This window comes from Salmo salar, chromosome 17, assembly GCF_965601325.2.
Source record: "Salmo salar chromosome 17, fSalSal1, whole genome shotgun sequence".
NCBI lineage: Eukaryota > Metazoa > Chordata > Actinopteri > Salmoniformes > Salmonidae > Salmo > Salmo salar.
In genome coordinates, this window is record NC_138307.1 from 42,998,514 (window position 1) to 43,017,154 (window position 18,641).

The 18,641-nt window shown below is 51.8% G+C and overlaps 1 protein-coding gene across 1 annotated transcript in view; it reads right to left on the minus strand.

Moving 5' to 3' along the window:
* LOC106577464 (solute carrier family 15 member 1) overlaps nt 1-18,641 on the minus strand; it is a 367,351-nt gene that overhangs the window by 127,729 nt on the left and 220,981 nt on the right. The gene's annotated exons all lie outside the window — the stretch shown is intronic.

Genomic DNA, 18,641 nt, shown 5'->3' on the forward strand with positions numbered 1-18,641 from the left:
AACCAGTCTGTGTGGTATCTGTAGTACAACGTGAGGCCCAGTCTGTGTGGTATCAGTAGTACAACGTGAGGCCCAGTCTGGGTGGTATCAGAGGCATCAGCAGTACAACGTGAGGCCCAGTCTGTGTGGTATCAGAGGCATCAGCAGTACAGTGTGAGTCCAAGTCTGTGTGGTATCAGTAGTACAACGTGAGGCCCAGTCTGTGTGGTATCAGCAGTACAACGTGAGGCCCAGTCTGTGTGGTATCAGTAGTACAACGTGAGGCCCAGTCTGTGTGGTATCAGCAGTACAACGTGAGGCCCAGTCTGTGTGGTATCAGAGGCATCAGCAGTACAACATGAGGCCCAGTCTGTGTGGTATCAGCAGTACAACGTGAGGCCCAGTCTGTGTGGTATCAGCAGTACAACGTGAGGCCCAGTCTGTGTGGTATGAGCAGTACAACGTGAGGCCATGTCTGTGTGGTATCAGTAGTACAACGTGAGGCCCAGTCTGTGTGGTATCAGTAGTACAACGTGAGGACCAGTCTGTGTGGTATCAGTAGTACAAAATGAGGCCCAGTCTGTGTGGTATCAGCAGTACAACGTGAGGCCCAGTCTGTGTGGTATCAGAGGCATCAGCAGTACAACATGAGGCCCAGTCTGTGTGGTATCAGTAGTACAACGTGAGGCCCAGTCTGTGTGGTATCAGCAGTACAACGTGAGAACCAGTCTGTGTGGTATCTGTAGTACAACGTGAGGCCCAGTCTGTGTGGTATCAGTAGTACAACGTGAGGCCCAGTCTGTGTGGTATCAGAGGCATCAGCAGTACAACGTGAGGCCCAGTCTGTGTGGTATCAGAGGCATCAGCAGTACAGCGTGAGGCCAAGTCTGTGTGGTATCAGTAGTACAACGTGATGTCCAGTCTGTGTGGTATCAGTAGTACAACGTGAGGCCCAGTCTGTGTGGTATCAGTAGTACAACGTGAGGCCCAGTCTGTGTGGTATCAGAGGCATCAGCAGTACAACGTGAGGCCCAGTCTGTGTGGTATCAGTAGTACAACGTGAGGCCCAGTCTGTGAGGTATCAGCAGGACGACGTGAGACCCAGTCTGTGTGGTATCAGCAGTACAACGTGAGGCCCAGTCTGTGTGGTATCAGTAGTACAATGTGAGGCCCAGTCTGTGAGGTATCAGCAGTACAACGTGAGGCCCAGTCTGTGTGGTATCAGCAGTACATCGTGAGGCCCAGTCTGTGTGGTATCAGCAGTACAACGTGAGGCCCAGTCTGTGTGGTATGAGCAGTACAACGTGAGGCCATGTCTGTGTGGTATCAGTAGTACAACGTGAGGCCCAGTCTGTGTGGTATCAGAGGCATCAGCAGTACAGCGTGAGGACAAGTCTGTGTGGTATCAGTAGTACAACGTGATGTCCAGTCTGTGTGGTATCAGTAGTACAACGTGAGGCCCAGTCTGTGTGGTATCAGTAGTACAACGTGAGGCCCAGTCTGTGTGGTATCAGAGGCATCAGCAGTACAACGTGAGGCCCAGTCTGTGTGGTATCAGTAGTACAACGTGAGGCCCAGTCTGTGTGGTATCAGCAGTACATCGTGAGGCCCAGTCTGTGTGGTATCAGCAGTACAACGTGAGGCCCAGTCTGTGTGGTATGAGCAGTACAACGTGAGGCCATGTCTGTGTGGTATCAGTAGTACAACGTGAGGCCCAGTCTGTGTGGTATCAGAGGCATCAGCAGTACAGCGTGAGGACAAGTCTGTGTGGTATCAGTAGTACAACGTGATGTCCAGTCTGTGTGGTATCAGTAGTACAACGTGAGGCCCAGTCTGTGTGGTATCAGTAGTACAACGTGAGGCCCAGTCTGTGTGGTATCAGAGGCATCAGCAGTACAACGTGAGGCCCAGTCTGTGTGGTATCAGTAGTACAACGTGAGGCCCAGTCTGTGAGGTATCAGCAGGACGACCTGAGACCCAGTCTGTGTGGTATCAGCAGTACAACGTGAGGCCCAGTCTGTGTGGTATCAGTAGTACAATGTGAGGCCCAGTCTGTGTGGTATCAGTAGTACAACGTGAGGCCCAGTCTGTGTGGTATCAGTAGTACAACGTGAGGCCCAGTCTGTGAGGTATCAGCAGTACAACGTGAGGCCCAGTCTGTATGGTATCAGTATTACAACGTGAGGCCCAGTCTGTGTGGTATCAGCAGTACAACATGAGGCCCAGTCTGTGTTGTATCAGTAGTACAACGTGAGGCCCAGTCTATGTGGTATCAGTAGTACAACGTGAGGCCCAGTCTGTGTGGTATCTGTTGTACAACGTGAGGCCCAGTCTGTGTGGTATCAGTAGTACAACGTGAGCCCCAGTCTGTGTGGTATCAGAGGCATCAGCAGTACAACGTGAGGCCCAGTCTGTGTGGTATCAGAGGCATCAGCAGTACAGTGTGATGCCCAGTCTGTGTGGTATCAGTAGTACAACGTGAGGCCCAGTCTGTGAGGTATCAGCAGTACAACGTGAGGCCCAGTCTGTGTGGTATCAGCAGTACAACGTGAGGCCCAGTCTGTGTGGTATCAGTAGTACAACGTGAGGCCCAGTCTGTGAGGTATCAGCAGTACAACGTGAGGCCCAGTCTGTGTGGTATCAGTAGTACAACGTGAGGCCCAGTTCGTGTGGTATCAGGAGTACAACGTGAGGCCCAGTCTGTGTGGTATCAGTAGTACAACGTGAGGCCCAGTCTGTGAGGTATCAGCAGTACAATGTGAGGCCCAGTCTGTGTGGTATCAGCAGTACAACGTGAGGCCCAGTCTGTGTGGTATCAGCAGTACAACGTCAGGCCCAGTCTGTGATGTATCAGCAGTACAACGTGAGGCCCAGTCTGTGTGGTATCAGTAGTACAACGTGAGGCCCAGTCTGTGAGGTATCAGCAGGACGACGTGAGATCCAGTCTGTGTGGTATCAGCAGTACAACGTGAGGCCCATTCTGTGTGGTATCAGTAGTACAACGTGAGGCCCAGTCTGTGTGGTATCAGCAGTACAACGTGAGAACCAGTCTGTGTGGTATCAGTAGTTCAATGTGAGGCCCAGTCTGTGTGGTATCAGCAGTACAACGTGAGTCCCAGTCTGTGTGGTATCAGCAGTACAACGTGAGGCCCAGTCTGTGTGGTATGAGTAGTACAACGTGAGGCCCAGTCTGTGTTGTATCAGCAGTACAACGTGAGGCCCAGTCTGTGTGGTATCAGTAGTACAACGTGAGGCCCAGTCTGTGAGGTATCAGCAGTACAACGTGAGGCCCAGTCTGTGTGGTATCAGCAGTACAACGTGAGGCCCAGTCTGTGTGGTATCAGCAGTACAACGTGAGGCCCAGTCTGTGTGGTATCAGCAGTACATCGTGAGGCCCAGTCTGTGTGGTATCAGTAGTACAACGTGAGGCCCAGTCTGTGTGGTATCAGCAATACAACGTGAGGCCCAGTCTTTGTGGTATCAGCAGTACAACGTGAGGCCCAGTCTGTGTGGTATCAGTAGTACAACGTGAGGCCCAGTCTGTGTGGTATCAGCAGTACAACGTGAGAACCAGTCTGTGTGGTATCTGTAGTACAACGTGAGGCCCAGTCTGTGTGGTATCAGTAGTACAACGTGAGGCCCAGTCTGTGTGGTATCAGCAGTACAACGTGAGAACCAGTCTGTGTGGTATCAGTAGTACAACATGAGGCCCAGTCTGTGTGGTATCAGAGGCATCAGCAGTACAACGTGAGGCCAAGTCTGTGTGGTATCAGAGGCATCAGCAGTACAGCGTGAGGCCAAGTCTGTGTGGTATCAGTAGTACAACGTGATGTCCAGTCTGTGTGGTATCAGTAGTACAACGTGAGGCCCAGTCTGTGTGGTATCAGTAGTACAACGTGAGGCCCAGTCTGTGTGGTATCAAAGGCATCAGCAGTACAATGTGAGGCCCAGTCTGTGTGGTATCAGTAGTACAACGTGAGGCCCAGTCTGTGTGGTATCAGCAGTACAACGTGAGGCCCAGTCTGTGTGGTATCAGTAGTACAACGTGAGGCCCAGTCTGTGAGGTATCAGCAGTACAATGTGAGGCTCAGTCTGTGTGGTATCAGCAGTACAACGTGAGGCCCAGTCTGTGTGGTATCAGCAGTACAACGTCAGGCCCAGTCTGTGATGTATCAGCAGTACAACGTGAGGCCCAGTCTGTGTGGTATCAGTAGTACAACGTGAGGCCCAGTCTGTGAGGTATCAGCAGGACGACGTGAGATCCAGTCTGTGTGGTATCAGCAGTACAACGTGAGGCCCATTCTGTGTGGTATCTGTAGTACAACGTGAGGCCCAGTCTGTGTGGTATCAGCAGTACAACGTGAGGCCCAGTCTGTGTGGTATCAGTAGTACAACGTGAGGCCCAGTCTGTGTGGTATCAGAGGCATCAGCAGTACAATGTGAGGCCCAGTCTGTGTGGTATCAGAGGCATCAGCAGTACAGCGTGAGGCCAAGTCTGTGTGGTATCAGTAGTACAACGTGATGTCCAGTCTTTGTGGTATCAGTAGTACAACGTGAGGCCCAGTCTGTGTGGTATCAGTAGTACAACGTGAGGCCCAGTCTGTGTGGTATCAGAGGCATCAGCAGTACAACGTGAGGCCCAGTCTGTGTGGTATCAGAGGCATCAGCAGTACAGCGTGAGGCCAAGTCTGTGTGGTATCAGTAGTACAACGTGATGCCCAGTCTGTGTGGTATCAGTAGTACAACGTGAGGCCCAGTCTGTGTGGTATCAGTAGTACAACGTGAGGCCCAGTCTGTGTGGTATCAGTAGCACAACGTGATGCCCAGTCTGTGTGGTATCAGTAGTACAACGTGAGGCCCAGTCTGTGTGGTATCAGTAGTACAACGTGAGGCCCAGTCTGTGTGGTATCAGAGGCATCAGCAGTACAACGTGAGTCCCAGTCTGTGTGGTATCAGTAGTACAACGTGAGGCCCAGTCTGTGTGGTATCAGTAGTACAACGTGAGGCCCAGTCTGTGTGGTATCAGCAGTACAACGTGAGGCCCAGTCTGTGTGGTATCATTAGTACAACATGAGGCCCAGTCTGTGTGGTATCAGAGGCATCAGCAGTACAACGTGAGGCCCAGTCTGTGTGGTATCAGCAGTACAACGTGAGGCCCAGTCTGTGTGGTATCAGCAGTACAACGTGAGGCCCAGTCTGTGTGGTATCAGTAGTACAACATGAGGCCCAGTCTGTGAGGTATCAGCAGTACAACGTGAGGCCCAGTCTGTATGGTATCAGTATTACAACGTGAGGCCCAGTCTGTGTGGTATCAGCAGTACAACGTGAGGCCCAGTCTGTGTGGTATCAGCAGTACAACGTGAGGCCCAGTCTGTGTGGTATCAGAGGCATCAGCAGTACAACGTGAGGCCCAGTCTGTGTGGTATCAGAGGCATCAGCAGTACAACGTGAGGCCCAGTCTGTGTGGTATCAGAGGCATTAGTAGTACAGCGTGAGGTCCAGTCTGTGTGGTATCATTAGTACAATGTGAGTCCCAGTCTGTGTGGTATCAGTAGTACAACGTGAGGCCCAGTCTGTGTGGTATCAGTAGTACAACGTGAGGCCCAGTCTGTGTGGTATCAGCAGTACAACGTGAGAACCAGTCTGTGTGGTATCTGTAGTACAACGTGAGGCCCAGTCTGTGTGGTATCAGTAGTACAACGTGAGGCCCAGTCTGGGTGGTATCAGAGGCATCAGCAGTACAACGTGAGGCCCAGTCTGTGTGGTATCAGAGGCATCAGCAGTACAGTGTGAGTCCAAGTCTGTGTGGTATCAGTAGTACAACGTGAGGCCCAGTCTGTGTGGTATCAGCAGTACAACGTGAGGCCCAGTCTGTGTGGTATCAGTAGTACAACGTGAGGCCCAGTCTGTGTGGTATCAGCAGTACAACGTGAGGCCCAGTCTGTGTGGTATCAGAGGCATCAGCAGTACAACATGAGGCCCAGTCTGTGAGGTATCAGCAGTACAACGTGAGGCCCAGTCTGTGTGGTATCAGCAGTACAACGTGAGGCCCAGTCTGTGTGGTATCAGCAGTACAACGTGAGGCCCAGTCTGTGAGGTATCAGCAGGACAACGTGAGACCCAGTCTGTGTGGTATCAGCAGTACAACGTGAGGCCCAATCTGTGTGGTATCAGCAGTACAGCGTGAGGTCCAGTCTGTGTGGTATCATTAGTACAATGTGAGTCCCAGTCTGTGTGGTATCAGTAGTACAACGTGAGGCCCAGTCTGTGTGGTATCAGTAGTACAACGTGAGGCCCAGTCTGTGTGGTATCAGCAGTACAACGTGAGAACCAGTCTGTGTGGTATCTGTAGTACAACGTGAGGCCCAGTCTGTGTGGTATCAGTAGTACAACGTGAGGCCCAGTCTGGGTGGTATCAGAGGCATCAGCAGTACAACGTGAGGCCCAGTCTGTGTGGTATCAGAGGCATCAGCAGTACAGTGTGAGTCCAAGTCTGTGTGGTATCAGTAGTACAACGTGAGGCCCAGTCTGTGTGGTATCAGCAGTACAACGTGAGGCCCAGTCTGTGTGGTATCAGTAGTACAACGTGAGGCCCAGTCTGTGTGGTATCAGCAGTACAACGTGAGGCCCAGTCTGTGTGGTATCAGAGGCATCAGCAGTACAACATGAGGCCCAGTCTGTGAGGTATCAGCAGTACAACGTGAGGCCCAGTCTGTGTGGTATCAGCAGTACAACGTGAGGCCCAGTCTGTGTGGTATCAGCAGTACAACGTGAGGCCCAGTCTGTGAGGTATCAGCAGGACAACGTGAGACCCAGTCTGTGTGGTATCAGCAGTACAACGTGAGGCCCAATCTGTGTGGTATCAGCAGTACAACGTGAGGCCCAGTCTGTGTGGTATCAGTAGTACAACGTGAGGCCCAGTCTGTGTGGTATTAGCAGTACAACGTGAGAACCAGTCTGTGTGGTATCTGTAGTACAACGTGAGGCCCAGTCTGTGTGGTATCAGTAGTACAACATGAGGCCCAGTCTGTGTGCTATCAGAGGCATCAGCAGTACAACGTGAGGCCAAGTCTGTGTGGTATCAGAGGCATCAGCAGTACAGCGTGAGGCCAAGTCTGTGTGGTATCAGTAGTACAACGTGATGTCCAGTCTGTGTGGTATCAGTAGTACAACGTGAGGCCCAGTCTGTGTGGTATCAGTAGTACAACGTGAGGCCCAGTCTGTGTGGTATCAAAGGCATCAGCAGTACAATGTGAGGCCCAGTCTGTGTGGTATCAGTAGTACAACGTGAGGCCCAGTCTGTGTGGTATCAGCAGTACAACGTGAGGCCCAGTCTGTGTGGTATCAGTAGTACAACGTGAGGCCCAGTCTGTGAGGTATCAGCAGTACAATGTGAGGCTCAGTCTGTGTGGTATCAGCAGTACAACGTGAGGCCCAGTCTGTGTGGTATCAGCAGTACAACGTCAGGCCCAGTCTGTGATGTATCAGCAGTACAACGTGAGGCCCAGTCTGTGTGGTATCAGTAGTACAACGTGAGGCCCAGTCTGTGAGGTATCAGCAGGACGACGTGAGATCCAGTCTGTGTGGTATCAGCAGTACAACGTGAGGCCCATTCTGTGTGGTATCTGTAGTACAACGTGAGGCCCAGTCTGTGTGGTATCAGCAGTACAACGTGAGGCCCAGTCTGTGTGGTATCAGTAGTACAACGTGAGGCCCAGTCTGTGTGGTATCAGAGGCATCAGCAGTACAATGTGAGGCCCAGTCTGTGTGGTATCAGAGGCATCAGCAGTACAGCGTGAGGCCAAGTCTGTGTGGTATCAGTAGTACAACGTGATGTCCAGTCTTTGTGGTATCAGTAGTACAACGTGAGGCCCAGTCTGTGTGGTATCAGTAGTACAACGTGAGGCCCAGTCTGTGTGGTATCAGAGGCATCAGCAGTACAACGTGAGGCCCAGTCTGTGTGGTATCAGAGGCATCAGCAGTACAGCGTGAGGCCAAGTCTGTGTGGTATCAGTAGTACAACGTGAGGCCCAGTCTGTGTGGTATCAGTAGTACAACGTGAGGCCCAGTCTGTGTGGTATCAGTAGCACAACGTGATGCCCAGTCTGTGTGGTATCAGTAGTACAACGTGAGGCCCAGTCTGTGTGGTATCAGTAGTACAACGTGAGGCCCAGTCTGTGAGGTATCAGCAGTACAACGTGAGGCCCAGTCTGTGTGGTATCAGCAGTACAACGTGAGGCCCAGTCTGTGTGGTATCAGCAGTACAACGTGAGGCCCAGTCTGTGAGGTATCAGCAGGACAACGTGAGACCCAGTCTGTGTGGTATCAGCAGTACAACGTGAGGCCCAATCTGTGTGGTATCAGCAGTACAACGTGAGGCCCAGTCTGTGTGGTATCAGTAGTACAACGTGAGGCCCAGTCTGTGTGGTATTAGCAGTACAACGTGAGAACCAGTCTGTGTGGTATCTGTAGTACAACGTGAGGCCCAGTCTGTGTGGTATCAGTAGTACAACATGAGGCCCAGTCTGTGTGGTATCAGAGGCATCAGCAGTACAACGTGAGGCCAAGTCTGTGTGGTATCAGAGGCATCAGCAGTACAGCGTGAGGCCAAGTCTGTGTGGTATCAGTAGTACAACGTGATGTCCAGTCTGTGTGGTATCAGTAGTACAACGTGAGGCCCAGTCTGTGTGGTATCAGTAGTACAACGTGAGGCCCAGTCTGTGTGGTATCAAAGGCATCAGCAGTACAATGTGAGGCCCAGTCTGTGTGGTATCAGTAGTACAACGTGAGGCCCAGTCTGTGTGGTATCAGCAGTACAACGTGAGGCCCAGTCTGTGTGGTATCAGTAGTACAACGTGAGGCCCAGTCTGTGAGGTATCAGCAGTACAATGTGAGGCTCAGTCTGTGTGGTATCAGCAGTACAACGTGAGGCCCAGTCTGTGTGGTATCAGCAGTACAACGTCAGGCCCAGTCTGTGATGTATCAGCAGTACAACGTGAGGCCCAGTCTGTGTGGTATCAGTAGTACAACGTGAGGCCCAGTCTGTGAGGTATCAGCAGGACGACGTGAGATCCAGTCTGTGTGGTATCAGCAGTACAACGTGAGGCCCATTCTGGGTGGTATCTGTAGTACAACGTGAGGCCCAGTCTGTGTGGTATCAGCAGTACAACGTGAGGCCCAGTCTGTGTGGTATCAGTAGTACAACGTGAGGCCCAGTCTGTGTGGTATCAGAGGCATCAGCAGTACAATGTGAGGCCCAGTCTGTGTGGTATCAGAGGCATCAGCAGTACAGCGTGAGGCCAAGTCTGTGTGGTATCAGTAGTACAACGTGATGTCCAGTCTTTGTGGTATCAGTAGTACAACGTGAGGCCCAGTCTGTGTGGTATCAGTAGTACAACGTGAGGCCCAGTCTGTGTGGTATCAGAGGCATCAGCAGTACAACGTGAGGCCCAGTCTGTGTGGTATCAGAGGCATCAGCAGTACAGCGTGAGGCCAAGTCTGTGTGGTATCAGTAGTACAACGTGATGCCCAGTCTGTGTGGTATCAGTAGTACAACGTGAGGCCCAGTCTGTGTGGTATCAGTAGTACAACGTGAGGCCCAGTCTGTGTGGTATCAGTAGCACAACGTGATGCCCAGTCTGTGTGGTATCAGTAGTACAACGTGAGGCCCAGTCTGTGTGGTATCAGTAGTACAACGTGAGGCCCAGTCTGTGTGGTATCAGTAGTACAACGTGAGGCCCAGTCTGTGTGGTATCAGCAGTACAACGTGAGGCCCAGTCTGTGTGGTATCATTAGTACAACATGAGGCCCAGTCTGTGTGGTATCAGAGGCATCAGCAGTACAACGTGAGGCCCAGTCTGTGTGGTATCAGTAGTACAACGTGAGGCCCAGTCTGTGAGGTATCAGCAGGACGACGTGAGACCCAGTCTGTGTGGTATCAGCAGTACAACGTGAGGCCCAGTCTGTGTGGTATCAGTAGTACAATGTGAGGCCCAGTCTGTGAGGTATCAGCAGTACAACGTGAGGCCCAGTCTGTGTGGTATCAGCAGTACATCGTGAGGCCCAGTCTCTGTGGTATCAGTAGTACAACGTGAGGCCCAGTCTTTGTGGTATCAGCAGTACAACGTGAGGCCCAGTCTGTGTGGTATGAGCAGTACAATGTGAGGCCATGTCTGTGTGGTATCAGTAGTACAACGTGAGGCCCAGTCTGTGTGGTATCAGTAGTACAACGTGAGGCCCAGTCTGTGTGGTATCAGTAGTACAACGTGAGGCCCAGTCTGTGAAGTATCAGCAGTACAACGTGAGGCCCAGTCTGTGAAGTATCAGCAGTACAACGTGAGGCCCAGTCTGTGTGGTATCAGCAGTACAACGTGAGGCCCAGTCTGTGTGGTATCAGCAGTACAACGTGAGGCCCAGTCTGTGAGGTATCAGCAGTACAACGTGAGGCCCAATCTGTGTGGTATCAGTAGTACAACGTGAGGCCCAGTCTGTGTGGTATCAGTAGTACAACGTGAGGCCCAGTCTGTGAGGTATCAGCAGTACAACGTGAGGCCCAGTCTGTGTGGTATCAGTAGTACAACATGAGGCCCAGTCTTTGTGGTATCAGCAGTACAACGTGAGGCCCAGTCTGTGTGGTATGAGCAGTACAACGTGAGGCCATGTCTGTGTGGTATCAGTAGTACAACGTGAGGCCCAGTCTGTGTGGTATCAGTAGTACAACGTGAGGCCCAGTCTGTGTGGTATCAGTAGTACAACATGAGGCCCAGTCTGTGAGGTATCAGCAGTACAACGTGAGGCCCAGTCTGTATGGTATCAGTATTACAACGTGAGGCCCAGTCTGTGTGGTATCAGCAGTACAACGTGAGGCCCAGTCTGTGTGGTATCAGCAGTACAACGTGAGGCCCAGTCTGTGTGGTATCAGAGGCATCAGCAGTACAACGTGAGGCCCAATCTGTGTGGTATCAGAGGCATCAGCAGTACAACGTGAGGCCCAGTCTGTGTGGTATCAGAGGCATTAGTAGTACAGCGTGAGGTCCAGTCTGTGTGGTATCATTAGTACAACGTGAGTCCCAGTCTGTGTGGTATCAGTAGTACAACGTGAGGCCCAGTCTGTGTGGTATCAGCAGTACAACGTGAGGCCCAGTCTGTGTGGTATCAGAGGCATCAGCAGTACAACATGAGGCCCAGTCTGTGTGGTATCAGCAGTACAACGTGAGGCCCAGTCTGTGTGGTATCAGCAGTACAACGTGAGGCCCAGTCTGTGTGGTATCAGTAGTACAACGTGAGGCCCAGTCTGTGTGGTATTAGCAGTACAACGTGAGAACCAGTCTGTGTGGTATCTGTAGTACAACGTGAGGCCCAGTCTGTGTGGTATCAGTAGTACAACATGAGGCCCAGTCTGTGTGGTATCAGAGGCATCAGCAGTACAACGTGAGGCCAAGTCTGTGTGGTATCAGAGGCATCAGCAGTACAGCGTGAGGCCAAGTCTGTGTGGTATCAGTAGTACAACGTGATGTCCAGTCTGTGTGGTATCAGTAGTACAACGTGAGGCCCAGTCTGTGTGGTATCAGTAGTACAACGTGAGGCCCAGTCTGTGTGGTATCAAAGGCATCAGCAGTACAATGTGAGGCCCAGTCTGTGTGGTATCAGTAGTACAACGTGAGGCCCAGTCTGTGTGGTATCAGCAGTACAACGTGAGGCCCAGTCTGTGTGGTATCAGTAGTACAACGTGAGGCCCAGTCTGTGAGGTATCAGCAGTACAATGTGAGGCTCAGTCTGTGTGGTATCAGCAGTACAACGTGAGGCCCAGTCTGTGTGGTATCAGCAGTACAACGTCAGGCCCAGTCTGTGATGTATCAGCAGTACAACGTGAGGCCCAGTCTGTGTGGTATCAGTAGTACAACGTGAGGCCCAGTCTGTGAGGTATCAGCAGGACGACGTGAGATCCAGTCTGTGTGGTATCAGCAGTACAACGTGAGGCCCATTCTGTGTGGTATCTGTAGTACAACGTGAGGCCCAGTCTGTGTGGTATCAGCAGTACAACGTGAGGCCCAGTCTGTGTGGTATCAGTAGTACAACGTGAGGCCCAGTCTGTGTGGTATCAGAGGCATCAGCAGTACAATGTGAGGCCCAGTCTGTGTGGTATCAGAGGCATCAGCAGTACAGCGTGAGGCCAAGTCTGTGTGGTATCAGTAGTACAACGTGATGTCCAGTCTTTGTGGTATCAGTAGTACAACGTGAGGCCCAGTCTGTGTGGTATCAGTAGTACAACGTGAGTCCCAGTCTGTGTGGTATCAGTAGTACAACGTGAGGCCCAGTCTGTGTGGTATCAGTAGTACAACGTGAGGCCCAGTCTGTGTGGTATCAGCAGTACAACGTGAGGCCCAGTCTGTGTGGTATCAGTAGTACAACATGAGGCCCAGTCTGTGTGGTATCAGAGGCATCAGCAGTACAACGTGAGGCCCAGTCTGTGTGGTATCAGTAGTACAACGTGAGGCCCAGTCTGTGAGGTATCAGCAGGACGACGTGAGACCCAGTCTGTGTGGTATCAGCAGTACAACGTGAGGCCCAGTCTGTGTGGTATCAGTAGTACAATGTGAGGCCCAGTCTGTGAGGTATCAGCAGTACAACGTGAGGCCCAGTCTGTGTGGTATCAGCAGTACATCGTGAGGCCCAGTCTCTGTGGTATCAGTAGTACAACGTGAGGCCCAGTCTTTGTGGTATCAGCAGTACAACGTGAGGCCCAGTCTGTGTGGTATGAGCAGTACAATGTGAGGCCATGTCTGTGTGGTATCAGTAGTACAACGTGAGGCCCAGTCTGTGTGGTATCAGTAGTACAACGTGAGGCCCAGTCTGTGTGGTATCAGTAGTACAACGTGAGGCCCAGTCTGTGAAGTATCAGCAGTACAACGTGAGGCCCAGTCTGTGAGGTATCAGCAGGACGACGTGAGATCCAGTCTGTGTGGTATCAGCAGTACAACGTGAGGCCCATTCTGTGTGGTATCTGTAGTACAACGTGAGGCCCAGTCTGTGTGGTATCAGCAGTACAACGTGAGGCCCAGTCTGTGTGGTATCAGTAGTACAACGTGAGGCCCAGTCTGTGTGGTATCAGAGGCATCAGCAGTACAATGTGAGGCCCAGTCTGTGTGGTATCAGAGGCATCAGCAGTACAGCGTGAGGCCAAGTCTGTGTGGTATCAGTAGTACAACGTGATGTCCAGTCTTTGTGGTATCAGTAGTACAACGTGAGGCCCAGTCTGTGTGGTATCAGTAGTACAACGTGAGTCCCAGTCTGTGTGGTATCAGTAGTACAACGTGAGGCCCAGTCTGTGTGGTATCAGTAGTACAACGTGAGGCCCAGTCTGTGTGGTATCAGCAGTACAACGTGAGGCCCAGTCTGTGTGGTATCAGTAGTACAACATGAGGCCCAGTCTGTGTGGTATCAGAGGCATCAGCAGTACAACGTGAGGCCCAGTCTGTGTGGTATCAGTAGTACAACGTGAGGCCCAGTCTGTGAGGTATCAGCAGGACGACGTGAGACCCAGTCTGTGTGGTATCAGCAGTACAACGTGAGGCCCAGTCTGTGTGGTATCAGTAGTACAATGTGAGGCCCAGTCTGTGAGGTATCAGCAGTACAACGTGAGGCCCAGTCTGTGTGGTATCAGCAGTACATCGTGAGGCCCAGTCTCTGTGGTATCAGTAGTACAACGTGAGGCCCAGTCTTTGTGGTATCAGCAGTACAACGTGAGGCCCAGTCTGTGTGGTATGAGCAGTACAATGTGAGGCCATGTCTGTGTGGTATCAGTAGTACAACGTGAGGCCCAGTCTGTGTGGTATCAGTAGTACAACGTGAGGCCCAGTCTGTGTGGTATCAGTAGTACAACGTGAGGCCCAGTCTGTGAAGTATCAGCAGTACAACGTGAGGCCCAGTCTGTGAAGTATCAGCAGTACAACGTGAGGCCCAGTCTGTGTGGTATCAGCAGTACAACGTGAGGCCCAGTCTGTGTGGTATCAGCAGTACAACGTGAGGCCCAGTCTGTGAGGTATCAGCAGTACAACGTGAGGCCCAATCTGTGTGGTATCAGTAGTACAACGTGAGGCCCAGTCTGTGTGGTATCAGTAGTACAACGTGAGGCCCAGTCTGTGAGGTATCAGCAGTACAACGTGAGGCCCAGTCTGTGTGGTATCAGTAGTACAACATGAGGCCCAGTCTTTGTGGTATCAGCAGTACAACGTGAGGCCCAGTCTGTGTGGTATGAGCAGTACAACGTGAGGCCATGTCTGTGTGGTATCAGTAGTACAACGTGAGGCCCAGTCTGTGTGGTATCAGTAGTACAACGTGAGGCCCAGTCTGTGTGGTATCAGTAGTACAACATGAGGCCCAGTCTGTGAGGTATCAGCAGTACAACGTGAGGCCCAGTCTGTATGGTATCAGTATTACAACGTGAGGCCCAGTCTGTGTGGTATCAGCAGTACAACGTGAGGCCCAGTCTGTGTGGTATCAGCAGTACAACGTGAGGCCCAGTCTGTGTGGTATCAGAGGCATCAGCAGTACAACGTGAGGCCCAATCTGTGTGGTATCAGAGGCATCAGCAGTACAACGTGAGGCCCAGTCTGTGTGGTATCAGAGGCATTAGTAGTACAGCGTGAGGTCCAGTCTGTGTGGTATCATTAGTACAACGTGAGTCCCAGTCTGTGTGGTATCAGTAGTACAACGTGAGGCCCAGTCTGTGTGGTATCAGCAGTACAACGTGAGGCCCAGTCTGTGTGGTATCAGAGGCATCAGCAGTACAACATGAGGCCCAGTCTGTGTGGTATCAGCAGTACAACGTGAGGCCCAGTCTGTGTGGTATCAGCAGTACAACGTGAGGCCCAGTCTGTGTGGTATCAGTAGTACAACATGAGGCCCAGTCTGTGAGGTATCAGCAGTACAACGTGAGGCCCAGTCTGTATGGTATCAGTATTACAACGTGAGGCCCAGTCTGTGTGGTATCAGCAGTACAACGTGAGGCCCAGTCTGTGTGGTATCAGCAGTACAACGTGAGGCCCAGTCTGTGTGGTATCAGAGGCATCAGCAGTACAACGTGAGGCCCAGTCTGTGTGGTATCAGAGGCATCAGCAGTACAACGTGAGGCCCAGTCTGTGTGGTATCAGAGGCATTAGTAGTACAGCGTGAGGTCCAGTCTGTGTGGTATCATTAGTACAATGTGAGTCCCAGTCTGTGTGGTATCAGTAGTACAACGTGAGGCCCAGTCTGTGTGGTATCAGTAGTACAACGTGAGGCCCAGTCTGTGTGTTATCAGCAGTACAACGTGAGAACCAGTCTGTGTGGTATCTGTAGTACAACGTGAGGCCCAGTCTGTGTGGTATCAGTAGTACAACGTGAGGCCCAGTCTGGGTGGTATCAGAGGCATCAGCAGTACAACGTGAGGCCCAGTCTGTGTGGTATCAGAGGCATCAGCAGTACAGTGTGAGTCCAAGTCTGTGTGGTATCAGTAGTACAACGTGAGGCCCAGTCTGTGTGGTATCAGCAGTACAACGTGAGGCCCAGTCTGTGTGGTATCAGTAGTACAACGTGAGGCCCAGTCTGTGTGGTATCAGAGGCATCAGCAGTACAGTGTGAGTCCAAGTCTGTGTGGTATCAGTAGTACAACGTGAGGCCCAGTCTGTGTGGTATCAGTAGTACAACGTGAGGCCCAGTCTGTGTGGTATCAGTAGTACAACGTGAGGCCCAGTCTGTGAAGTATCAGCAGTACAACGTGAGGCCCAGTCTGTGAGGTATCAGCAGGACGACGTGAGATCCAGTCTGTGTGGTATCAGCAGTACAACGTGAGGCCCATTCTGTGTGGTATCTGTAGTACAACGTGAGGCCCAGTCTCTGTGGTATCAGTAGTACAACGTGAGGCCCAGTCTTTGTGGTATCAGCAGTACAACGTGAGGCCCAGTCTGTGTGGTATGAGCAGTACAATGTGAGGCCATGTCTGTGTGGTATCAGTAGTACAACGTGAGGCCCAGTCTGTGTGGTATCAGTAGTACAACGTGAGGCCCAGTCTGTGTGGTATCAGTAGTACAACGTGAGGCCCAGTCTGTGAAGTATCAGCAGTACAACGTGAGGCCCAGTCTGTGAAGTATCAGCAGTACAACGTGAGGCCCAGTCTGTGTGGTATCAGCAGTACAACGTGAGGCCCAGTCTGTGTGGTATCAGCAGTACAACGTGAGGCCCAGTCTGTGAGGTATCAGCAGTACAACGTGAGGCCCAATCTGTGTGGTATCAGTAGTACAACGTGAGGCCCAGTCTGTGTGGTATCAGTAGTACAACGTGAGGCCCAGTCTGTGAGGTATCAGCAGTACAACGTGAGGCCCAGTCTGTGTGGTATCAGTAGTACAACATGAGGCCCAGTCTTTGTGGTATCAGCAGTACAACGTGAGGCCCAGTCTGTGTGGTATGAGCAGTACAACGTGAGGCCATGTCTGTGTGGTATCAGTAGTACAACGTGAGGCCCAGTCTGTGTGGTATCAGTAGTACAACGTGAGGCCCAGTCTGTGTGGTATCAGTAGTACAACATGAGGCCCAGTCTGTGAGGTATCAGCAGTACAACGTGAGGCCCAGTCTGTATGGTATCAGTATTACAACGTGAGGCCCAGTCTGTGTGGTATCAGCAGTACAACGTGAGGCCCAGTCTGTGTGGTATCAGCAGTACAACGTGAGGCCCAGTCTGTGTGGTATCAGAGGCATCAGCAGTACAACGTGAGGCCCAATCTGTGTGGTATCAGAGGCATCAGCAGTACAACGTGAGGCCCAGTCTGTGTGGTATCAGAGGCATTAGTAGTACAGCGTGAGGTCCAGTCTGTGTGGTATCATTAGTACAACGTGAGTCCCAGTCTGTGTGGTATCAGTAGTACAACGTGAGGCCCAGTCTGTGTGGTATCAGCAGTACAACGTGAGGCCCAGTCTGTGTGGTATCAGAGGCATCAGCAGTACAACATGAGGCCCAGTCTGTGTGGTATCAGCAGTACAACGTGAGGCCCAGTCTGTGTGGTATCAGCAGTACAACGTGAGGCCCAGTCTGTGTGGTATCAGTAGTACAACATGAGGCCCAGTCTGTGAGGTATCAGCAGTACAACGTGAGGCCCAGTCTGTATGGTATCAGTATTACAACGTGAGGCCCAGTCTGTGTGGTATCAGCAGTACAACGTGAGGCCCAGTCTGTGTGGTATCAGCAGTACAACGTGAGGCCCAGTCTGTGTGGTATCAGAGGCATCAGCAGTACAACGTGAGGCCCAGTCTGTGTGGTATCAGAGGCATCAGCAGTACAACGTGAGGCCCAGTCTGTGTGGTATCAGAGGCATTAGTAGTACAGCGTGAGGTCCAGTCTGTGTGGTATCATTAGTACAATGTGAGTCCCAGTCTGTGTGGTATCAGTAGTACAACGTGAGGCCCAGTCTGTGTGGTATCAGTAGTACAACGTGAGGCCCAGTCTGTGTGTTATCAGCAGTACAACGTGAGAACCAGTCTGTGTGGTATCTGTAGTACAACGTGAGGCCCAGTCTGTGTGGTATCAGTAGTACAACGTGAGGCCCAGTCTGGGTGGTATCAGAGGCATCAGCAGTACAACGTGAGGCCCAGTCTGTGTGGTATCAGAGGCATCAGCAGTACAGTGTGAGTCCAAGTCTGTGTGGTATCAGTAGTACAACGTGAGGCCCAGTCTGTGTGGTATCAGCAGTACAACGTGAGGCCCAGTCTGTGTGGTATCAGTAGTACAACGTGAGGCCCAGTCTGTGTGGTATCAGCAGTACAACGTGAGGCCCAGTCTGTGTGGTATCAGAGGCATCAGCAGTACAACATGAGGCCCAGTCTGTGTGGTATCAGCAGTACAACGTGAGGCCCAGTCTGTGTGGTATCAGCAGTACAACGTGAGGCCCAGTCTGTGTGGTATGAGCAGTACAACGTGAGGCCATGTCTGTGTGGTATCAGTAGTACAACGTGAGGCCCAGTCTGTGTGGTATCAGTAGTACAACGTGAGGACCAGTCTGTGTGGTATCAGTAGTACAACATGAGGCCCAGTCTGTGTGGTATCAGCAGTACAACGTGAGGCCCAGTCTGTGTGGTATCAGAGGCATCAGCAGTACAACATGAGGCCCAGTCTGTGTGGTATCAGTAGTACAACGTGAGGCCCAGTCTGTGTGGTATCAGTAGTACAACGTGAGGCCCAGTCTGTGTGGTATCAGCAGTACAACGTGAGAACCAGTCTGTGTGGTATCTGTAGTACAACGTGAGGCCCAGTCTGTGTGGTATCAGTAGTACAACGTGAGGCCCAGTCTGTGTGGTATCAGAGGCATCAGCAGTACAACGTGAGGCCCAGTCTGTGTGGTATCAGAGGCATCAGCAGTACAGCGTGAGGCCAAGTCTGTGTGGTATCAGTAGTACAACGTGATGTCCAGTCTGTGTGGTATCAGTAGTACAACATGAGGCCCAGTCTGTGTGGTATCAGTAGTACAACGTGAGGCCCAGTCTGTGTTGTATCAGAGGCATCAGCAGTACAACGTGAGGCCCAGTCTGTGTGGTATCAGTAGTACAACGTGAGGCCCAGTCTGTGAGGTATCAGCAGGACGACGTGAGACCCAGTCTGTGTGGTATCAGCAGTACAACGTGAGGCCCAGTCT